The sequence below is a fragment of the Oncorhynchus keta genome, chromosome 10 (assembly GCF_023373465.1).
Source record: "Oncorhynchus keta strain PuntledgeMale-10-30-2019 chromosome 10, Oket_V2, whole genome shotgun sequence".
In the NCBI taxonomy this organism is placed as follows: domain Eukaryota; kingdom Metazoa; phylum Chordata; class Actinopteri; order Salmoniformes; family Salmonidae; genus Oncorhynchus; species Oncorhynchus keta.
In genome coordinates this window covers 49,781,379-49,791,506 of record NC_068430.1, presented here as the reverse complement: position 1 = coordinate 49,791,506, position 10,128 = coordinate 49,781,379, and the positions used below count along the sequence as shown (strand labels likewise).

The 10,128-nt window shown below is 41.8% G+C and overlaps 1 pseudogene; it reads left to right on the top strand.

Annotated features, from left to right (window-relative positions):
* Positions 1 to 947: 947 nt before the first annotated feature.
* LOC118389363 (RING finger protein 32-like) lies at positions 948 to 9,331 on the top strand (annotated as a pseudogene).
* The last annotated feature ends 797 nt before the right edge of the window (positions 9,332 to 10,128 follow it).

Here is a 10,128-nt window from a genome sequence, read left to right as displayed (position 1 = left end):
TTGCAACATTTCGGTTACTAGTCCAACACTGTGCTACGCTGCCGCCCCACTGCTCATCTTGTGAATCAGTTTGCAACAAGCCTGCTGCTGCACCTCTTCATCCATGGTCCTGGGCCGAAACACCATGGGAACACATCCATGTGGATTACGTCGAGATTGACAAGCAACACTTCCTTGTTGTCGTCGATGTCCATTCCAAGTGGGTGGAAGTGTTCCCTACTCAACTGACCACAGCTGAGAAGACCATCAATCCAAAATCAGCCATACCAACCCCATCAACCCCATCAATCCATCAATCAACCATCAATCTTCTCAGACACCTGTTCGCATCCGTTGGATTAGTCAAGGAGCTCGTGTAGGACAATGGCCCTCCTTTCACGGCAAACGATTGTGAAATGTTCCTCAAGAACAACGGAGTCAGGCACATCCTGTCACCATCTTACCATCCGGCATCAAACTGAGCATTGGAGAGAGCCGTGCAAACAATTAAGAAGGCCTGGACTAGACTCGAGGTTCAGTCTGTGCCCACCCACCAAAAGCTTCCCTGGTTCCTGTTTACTTACTTAACACACCACACAGAGTAACGGAATGTACACCAGCTGAACTGTTTCTGAAACTCCAACCACGTACCCATCTGACGTTGTTGAAACCAGACTTATCAAGCACTGTAGCAAAGCAGAAGGCAGAAGCTTCAGCAGAAGAAAGCTCATGACAGACACTCAAAGACTGTCAGAGAATTCAAAGAGGAAGAGAGGGTGAAGGGACGCGATTTCAGACACCTCAAGTACCTGTGGAACTCAGGTGTGATCTTGCAACGCAGAGGACCTTTGACTTACCAAGTCCAAATTGGTCATCGCCATGTCAACATTCATGTGGATCATCAGCTACGTCCAACGCTCCAGCAGAGACATGCCGAGAGAACAAGAACAATAACGACCCACAGGACTATGCTCCTGACTGTGGACGTACGGGAGAGACAGAGCCTGACCTTCCACTTGGCCCACCACCAGAAACCCAGGAGGAGCGGAGATATCCTATTCGACAGCGAAGGGCACCTCAAAAGCTTGACCTGTTTCAGGAGGTAAGACGGTAATAATAATAATATATAATAATAATAATAAACGGTAAAGCAAAACACTAATATTTCCTAGATAAAAGGAAATAAAAAAGGACATTACCTGGGTTAGTTATTAGGACACAAATTCCATCTTCGGGGCAGAATAATCTTTGCTGGGCTCTGAAAAGTCTGAAAAGTCTGCTTCAAACCAATAGTTGAAAAATGTTTAAGAATGCATTGTTCAGCTATTGCATTAGTAGTTCCCTAACATATTTACCTTGTTCTCTGGGTTAACCTGTTCAACCTATGGGGGCGCTATGTCATTATTGGATAAAAAGACGTGCCCGTTTTAAGCGCAATATTTTGTCACGAAAAGATGCTCGACTATGCATGGAATTGACAGCCTTGGAAAGACAAAACTCTGACGTCTCCAAAACTGCAAAGATATTATCTGTGAGTGACCCAAAACTAATGCAACAGGCGAAACCAAGATGAAGTTTCATACAGGAAATGCCCCAGATTCTGAAGGCGCTGTGTTCCAATGTCTCCTTATATGGCTGTGAATGCGCCAGGAATGAGCCTGCGGTTTCTGTCTATTCCCCGAGGTGTCTGCAGCATTGTGACGTGTTTGTAGGCATATCATTGGAAGATTGACAATAAGAGACTACATTTACCTGGTGTCCCGCCCGGTGTCGTGTGTCTATAGGTCCATGCGCGTTCCATTTCTTCAGAAGAGAAAGTAAAATGCCACGATGGATTTTATCGTCGATAGATATGTGAAAAACAACTTGAGGATTGATTCTAAACATCGGTTTGCCATGTTTCTGTCGATATTATGGAGTTAATTTGGAAAAAAGTTTGCGTTTTAATGACTTAATATATATATATTTATTTTTCCCTCCCCAAATGTGATGAAAAAAACGGAGCGATTAGTCGACACAAATAATATTTTTTGTAAAAAACGGAACATTTGCTATCTAACAGAGTCTCCTCATTGAAAACAACTGAAGTTCTACAAAGGTAAATGATTTTATTTGAATTATTTTCTGTTTTTTTGGAAAATGTTGCATGCTGAATGCTAACGCTACATGGTACGTTAGCCATCGATACTGTTACACAAATGCTTGTTTTGCAATGGTTGAGAAGCATATTTTGAAAATCTGAGATGACAGTGTTGTTAACAAAAGGCTCAGCTTGAGAGCAAATAGATTAATTTCATTTCATTTGCGATTTTCATGAATAGTTAACGTTGTGTTATGCTAATGAGCTTGCGGATAGAGTTACACAATCCTGGATACAGGTTTTTTTTCGTAGCTAAACGTGACGCAGAAAACGGAGCGATTTGTCCTAAACAAATAATCTTTCAGGAAAAACTTAACATTTGCTATCTGAGAGTCTCCTCATTGAAAACATTTGAAGTTCTTCAAAGGTAAATGATTTTATTTGAATGCTTTTCTGTTTTTTTGTGTAAATGTTGCCTGCTGAATGCTAACGCTAAATGCTATGTTAGCTATCAATAGTTACACAAATGCTAAATTTTGAAAATCTGAGATGACAGTGTTTTTAACAAAAGGCTAAGCTTGAGAGCAAATAGATTCATTTAATTTCATTTGCGATTTTCATGAATAGTTAACATTGCATTATGGTAATGAGCTTGAGGCTGTAGTCACGATACCGGATCTGGGATGGCTCGACGCAAGAAGTTAAACACTATGGGGGAGGAGTGTAGCATCTGTGATATACATATGTTTATATTAGTTACTATGCTGTTACTAAGCAGTTATGTATTACGGCAGTATTGCGTTACTACACCTAACAGGAAATGCACATGCGCACATGATAATAAAGCATAATAGCCTACACACGGTTCAGAGACCCACACATGATAATAAAGTCATAGAACCCCCCCCCACTGAGCGACGCAGTCTGGAAACGCTGTTCTGTCCACCCCACATAACCTGCACTGTATTTAGAAAACTATACATTCTAGAAACATTTAACAAGACTAGGCCAATGAAAGAGGACATAGACATAACATTGAACATTTAAAAACACTTAGCTCTCCCAGCTGACGGGACCCCCCATGGGGTCTAGGAGTGTGCACCACCCTTGCGCCGGTCGGTGTGGCAGACCAACAGTGGATACCTATCCATGGTGCACTGAATAGGCCACACACTGGACAGGAACAACTAGGCTGTACTCAGATTCAGGGTGATCACTGTAGGTTTTGGCCTGATTAATTATGTAGAATAGAGGAGCACACTACTCTCAGTGCGCTCTGTTTACAAACACTGATAAAGCTTAGCTAATTAATTTCCATGTCGAAGAGCATGCTCCAACACACAGAGCGGTCTGTTCCCAAAAGTAGGGGAGATGGCTCACACTCCTAGCACCACTGTCTTATCTGGTTCCCCAAATTCCACCTTACTACTTGTCTTTGTCGCCAGCTGCCCTACCCAGCAGCAAACAACAACCTCCCCCTGTTAAGGTGAATGCAATACAGATACTTGCCAAAGCTACAAGCGCAATGTCCAAAGCACAGCTCCCCCACCCAGACCTGCCTGCTTCTTCTGTGGGTTGTATGGCTTACTACAACCCAAAAATATGTTTTGCCGCCACCAGCTGGACGGGTTGAAACCCCCCTAGAAAAATAAATCCATACATAATAGGGTAACTAACTTAATCCACCCTAATAGAAATAGTACATTGCCAAAACAAACAAAACTCCCACTTCTTCCTTTTAATTCTCCATATCTCCCTTCTCAGGCTCTACGACCTGAAGGTGTTACGGCTTGTGCCAATAATCCATGTAAATCTTTCAGGTCCAGGAAGCGCTGCCATTATTTACCATAGCTATAAAGGCCAAAGTATTAACCTTTAAAATGGCAAGATACTGATAGTGAAAGGCAACCCCTGTAGCCTGCAGTGTAGGCCTATCCACCACCATGGACACCTCTGATGCACTATTCAAACCCTCAACCCTTTTCACAGCTGCTGCATATGGTTCCCACCGCAATTGCAACATATCACTTATTCATCACTTTTATGACAGCTATGGTCTTTTCTGTAAACACTTGGTACATGACCAAAACAGACCTGTCTGTGCTCTCAGCTCTGCCTTTTGTCAGTTTCCTAGGCAGAGATTTGCAAGCAGGCACAGGTGTGAGCAATTAGTTCATGCTTTGGTGACATCCTCCATTACATGCTGTCCCACAGCTTCACCACAGTATGAAATGCAATCAAATGCCTTCTATAAAAGGCATAATGTAGAACCAAATATGCATGTAATTTAATGAACATCTTAAATTACTATATTTTCATGAAGTTGATTATAAAATCTTGAAGTCTAGTAAAAAAACGAACTACTGGAAATGTTTACTTTACCAGCGCATAGACCAAATTAATTAACCTTGTGAGGAAAAGTTTTTTTTTCAGGAATAAATGGTCTGGAATAAACTGCAGATACTAATTAGTATATAATTACTATTGTGTGACAGTGTTTCATCATACAGTTACCCATTGCTCATTCCACTTTACCAACAGTGGTGGCTTCTCCACTCTTTCTTTGTTAGGAATTAAATATTTGTTTGAGCACCTCAGCCCCTCTTTAGTCTTTCCTCTCTGCATTTAAATGATGTCAGTGTTTGAACACACACTGGCATTTCCTCTGACTAATTCATATGAATGCTTCACACTAAATAGTTGAATCAATGTTTTCACGTCATTTCAATTAAATTACATTTAACCAACGTGGAATAGAAGTTGAATTGACGTCTGTGCCCAGTGGGTTAGAACTGAAATGCTGGGTGACATCTAGCTGTGACTGCGTCTCAAATTCATGTGGGTTGCCAAAGTATATCTGAAGTCACAACCTCATTTGTCAAATTAGCTATATCATAGAGTGATATGTAACAGCTGTCATTTCAGCTTGATCAGCTTAAAAAGGCACTGCTGTGGTCAATCCAACGTCTGCGTTGGCCTTGCAGCATTTACATACCTTTGTACTTAAAAAAAAAAGATTTAGTCTACTTAGTTATTGTGACTAAAATATCCTTAATTCTTGTCATGTAAAAGAATGATTTAGTCTTAGTGTCAAAATTACAAAAAGAGTGGACCATTTTAGTCTTTCATGCCCTTTTTGAGTTACATCACATTTCTATTGCCTCAACCTATAGTAAACATAAATAACTGACTTCCATGAGCACAAACATGCATAGCCTTGTCCTACCAACATGTTTTCTGCATCACATCCTATTATCTTACCTACAGCAGAAATGTGAGAAACACAGTATAAGAATATATATACAAATTATCTGGCCATGTAAATTTCTTATTCAGCCTACATAGTTAGTTATCACACATTACATATAAAACAAAGACGCAGAAGCGCAGCGAGGCAGCAGCATAATCATCAGATGATGCCGCAAAGTACCTAAGCAATCCACAGAAAGTAGAACAGTGGCTATTGACTGTTTCGTCCAGTGATGTAGTCAAGTCACAAAACCTAGAGTCCATATCGAGTCCCAAGTCCCCTGTGCCCAGAATCCAAGTCGCTATGGCGGAAGTCCGAGTCAATGTGCTCGAGTCTTGTCACTGGGTCCAAATGAACTCAATGTAAAGTTATTTACCCAGTCAGATATAGTATAGTGGCAAGAGGGATTTAGTCATTGTTTGCGATCCATTTTCTTTTCCTTCTTTGCCACCAAATGTTTGCATATAGGCTCAGTTTTGCAATGGAGCACAGCCATATCTGAACGTTCCAAAACGTTGTGTCCTGCTAAATGTGCCCTAGGTTGTTTGCTAGAGCTAGTTAATGCGGTAACATGACTGAACAAGGTGTAGCCTCAACAAAATGGTTAACAGTCCAGTTCGCAAGTAGCCTAGTATAATTATAAGAACAGCCTGCCAATGCACGATAGAAATAACAAATATATAGCGCAGGTATTATGGGTCATATCTTTTGAACAATAACGGCTAGAATAAACTGTTTTCTCTGATCAAAAGAGGGAGACTTGGCTAGTACGTTGGCTATAGAACCTGTCTATGGGATGGTGATATTTTCTGATGTAGGCTAGGCCATGTGTGGTGGATCATTCACCTTGCTGTCAGTGTTGCCAACTCCTCGGTAAGGAAAGTAGCTATTGGCTGTCCTAAAAGTCGCTAGAAGTCGCTAAATGACGCCATCACCTAATTTGCATAATTGGCCAAGCATGTAATTGTGATGGACGCTGTAGGTGAGAGGAATAATGTCGTGGGATAGACAAAAAAAGTGAGTAAAAAACACCCTAAATACGTTTAGAACTACAAATGAACTTTCTTCTGACGTTTTTTATTTTTATTTTGCTTATTTCACAATTCCAACCCTCCTTTATCTGGGCTTGGGACCGGCAAAAGTGACCCAAAAGAGACACTCTGGCAGAGTTACTTAGTCTATTTTATTTTTGTTTAGTTTTCTTAATTTGGTTTGGTTTTTAACCTTATGGTCCACTTAGGAGCCTAAAACAAGTCACAGTAAAACATTATGATTTTGAACCATAACATTTTTGTTTACAATCTAAATGGACCAAAAAGAGACAATAGAAAAAACTGTCAATGTGAGAAAATTATAGTAACAAGTCTGGCCCTAATTCAGGTTAATTGTTTTGTTTTTCAGACCCCTCCTCCACACACGCACACTTTGTGTTGGCTCACAGAAAGAGTGGGTCATTGTCATTTTGGTCAAGGCTCTCTATGACAGGTTCAGTAACTGAGGGAGCTGACTTAGGGTTTTAAATGAGTAAGCAGCTGATGTGCCAAAAAGCTGCAAAACATTATCAGGCAGCTGGTGCTCATAGCAAGCCTCACCAGACAGCTTCAGTCCATATCAAATCTACAGGATGGAGTTAAGGGTCTGCAAGGACATCCGATTTCTAAGTTTGCTTTTTACCACACTCATCTGGCTGAACACTCTCTCGACATCAGCATTCGAGTGTGGCAAGGACAACACAGACACAGCAGCCATGGCAAGTTCTTGAAATGGGCTGATATCAGCTGCATCCCTGAACTTCCAAATCTCACTCCAGAAGCCCAGTGTGTTTTTGTCTCATTCCATTTACTAAGATGGATGGCACGCCATTGCTGGACAATCTTGTCTATTTCTCCAGGGCTCTTATTGTGCTTTAGAGTTTCCTCCACATTGAAAACTGACATGTACTGCAATGCTTCGATCTTGTCTGGCAGTCTCACCCTCAACTCATTAGTGAGGGAGATGGTGAAGGCTACACACCGCTTTCGGACATTGTTTTCATCCTCAGGCGCAAGGTGGAGCTCAGCTGCCTTTGACTCAAAAAGGTAACCAAGGTACGGTTTGGGACTGATGTATCCATCTATTGGCCCTTTGAGTACACGAGTAGTAGTTTCTTTGGAGCAATTAGATGATGAAGGCCTGATTCATGCAGTGTCCTCTGAACAGCTGATGTTGAGATGTGTTACTTGAACTCTGTGAAGCATTTATTTGGGCTGCAATTTCTAAGGCTGGTAACTCTGCAGTAATGATAACTCTGGGTCTTCCTTTCATGTAGTGTTCCTCATGAGATACAGTTTCTAAATAGCACTTGATGGTTTTTGTGACTGCACTTGAAGAAACTTTCAAAGTTCTTGACATTTTCTGGATTGACGGACCTTCATGTCTTAAAGTAATGATGGACTGTAATTTCTCTTTGCTAATTTAAGCTGTTTTGCCATAATATGGAATTGGTCTTTCACCAAATAGGGCTATCTTCTGTATGCCACCCCTGCCTTGTCACAACACAACTGACTGGCTCAAACGCATTTAAAGAAGGAAAAAAATTCAACAAATTACCTTAACAAAGCACACCTGTTAATTAAAATGCATTTCAGGTGACTACCTCATGAAGCTGATTGAGAGAATGCCAAGAGTGTGCAAAGTTGTGATCAAGGCAAAGGGTAGCTACTTTGAAGAATCTCAATTATAAAATGTATTTTGATTTGTTTAACCGATTTATAGTCACAGTTGTGCATATACCCCCTCAAGCTGATACGACGATGGCACTCAAAGAACTTCAGTGGACTTTATGCAAACTGGAACCACATATCCAGATGCTGCATTTATTGTAGCTGGGGATTTTAACAAAGCAAGTTCTATCAACACATTGACTGTAGCAGTTGCACTGCTAAAACACTCGACCACTGCTACTCCACCTTCTGAGATATCTACAAGACCCTCCCCCGCCCTCCCTTCGGCAAATCTGATCACTATTCCATTTTGATCCTCCCTTCCTATAGGCAGAAACTCAAAAAGGAAGTACCCATGCTAAGGACTATTCAATGTGACCAATTGGAATTCACGCTTCAAGATTGTTTTGATCACGCGAACTGGGATATGTTCCGGGTAGCCTCCGAGTGTCACGACTTCTACCGAAGTCTGTTCCTCTCCTTGTTCGGGCGGTGTTCGGCGGTCGACATCACTGGTCTTCTAGCCATCATCAATCTATTTTTCATGTTCCATTTGTTTTGTCTGGTTGTCGCACTCACATGGTTTCAATTGATTAAGGAACTTGTTAGGATGTAGAGGTAATGGAGGACTGCCTCCTTGGTTACTAAGTCACAACCATACAAACACTACCTACAACAGGTCACAATGCGGAAGGCTTGAACTCAAAAGCAACCAGTGGAAAGTTAGCAATTACCTCAGTTGCTCTTCAAGACCATATGGCACGAAACTTACTGCTTCAGAATTTGTCACTGTGTGACCCTGTGAAAACAAGATGGTGCTTAAGAGCCTCCACAAACACACTGCAAACGGAACCATGGAACTGTGAAACAGAAAGGGACCCAGCAACACGATGGAGAGGAGAAAGAGTATGTGCTTGACCCAGCAGCTCCACCACTGACATTGGCCCAGAAATTGGGTTTGGTGCAGTCCCCGGACAGGAAACTGAAGGTAGATGAATGGAGTCGGGTCGAGGCCTATTCATGAAGGGGACTCCAGGCAGCCCTGTGTGATCTGCAAGGAGGAGTTTTGCTTACAGACTCAGGTTTTCCTCTCCTGCTCCCATGTGTTTCACAGAGCCTGTCTGCAGGCCTTTGGGAGGTTTTCAGGCAGGAAGTGCTGTCCTATGTGCAGGAAGGAGCAGTGTGAGACCAAAGTGATCCACGATGGAGCTCGCCTCTTCAAAGAGAGGTATGCCATCAGAATTCAAGTGTGTTTGCTATGTTGTTCAGAAGTGGTACGGACATATGAGGGAAAAAATTCCCCCAAAAGACAACAAGACAAAACAAATGGAACATGAAAAATAGATCGATGATGGCTAGAAGACCAGTGACGTCGACCGCCGACTACCGCCCGAACAAGGAGAGGAACCGACTTCGGCAGAAGTCGTGACACCGAGAATAACATTGGCGAATACACTTATACGGTGACTGAGTTTATCAGGAAGTGTATAGGATATTTTGTACCCACTATGACTATTAAATCCTACCCAAACCAGAAACCATGGATAGATGGTAGCATTCCCGCAAAACTGAAAGCGCGAACCACCACATTTAACCATGGCAAGGTGACTGGGAATATGGCCGATACAAACAGTGTAGTTATTAACCCTGTAAGGCAATCAAACAGGCAAGTGTCAGTATAGAGACCAAGTGGAGTCGCAATTCAACCGAGCCGTATGTGGCAGGGTCTACAGACAATCACGGACTACAAAGGGGAAAACCAGCTACGTCGCGGACACCGAGGTCTTGCACACCAGAATGTATTCTATTCTAGTTTCCTGAAATTGAGACGTTTTGAGAAATGGGTAAAATAAAGTATGTTTCTATAACTTCTTCGGGATAGGGGGCAGCATTTTCACTTTTGGATAAATAGCTTGCCCAAATTCAACTTCCTGCTACTCCTCCCCAGAATATAAGACACAGTGGGGCAATAAAGTATTTAGTCAGCCACCAATTGTGCAAGTTCTCCCACTTAAAAAGATGATAATTTATCATAGGAACACTTCAACTATGACAGACAAAATGAGAAACAAAAATCCAGAAAATCACATTGTAAGATTTTTTAAATTCATTAATTT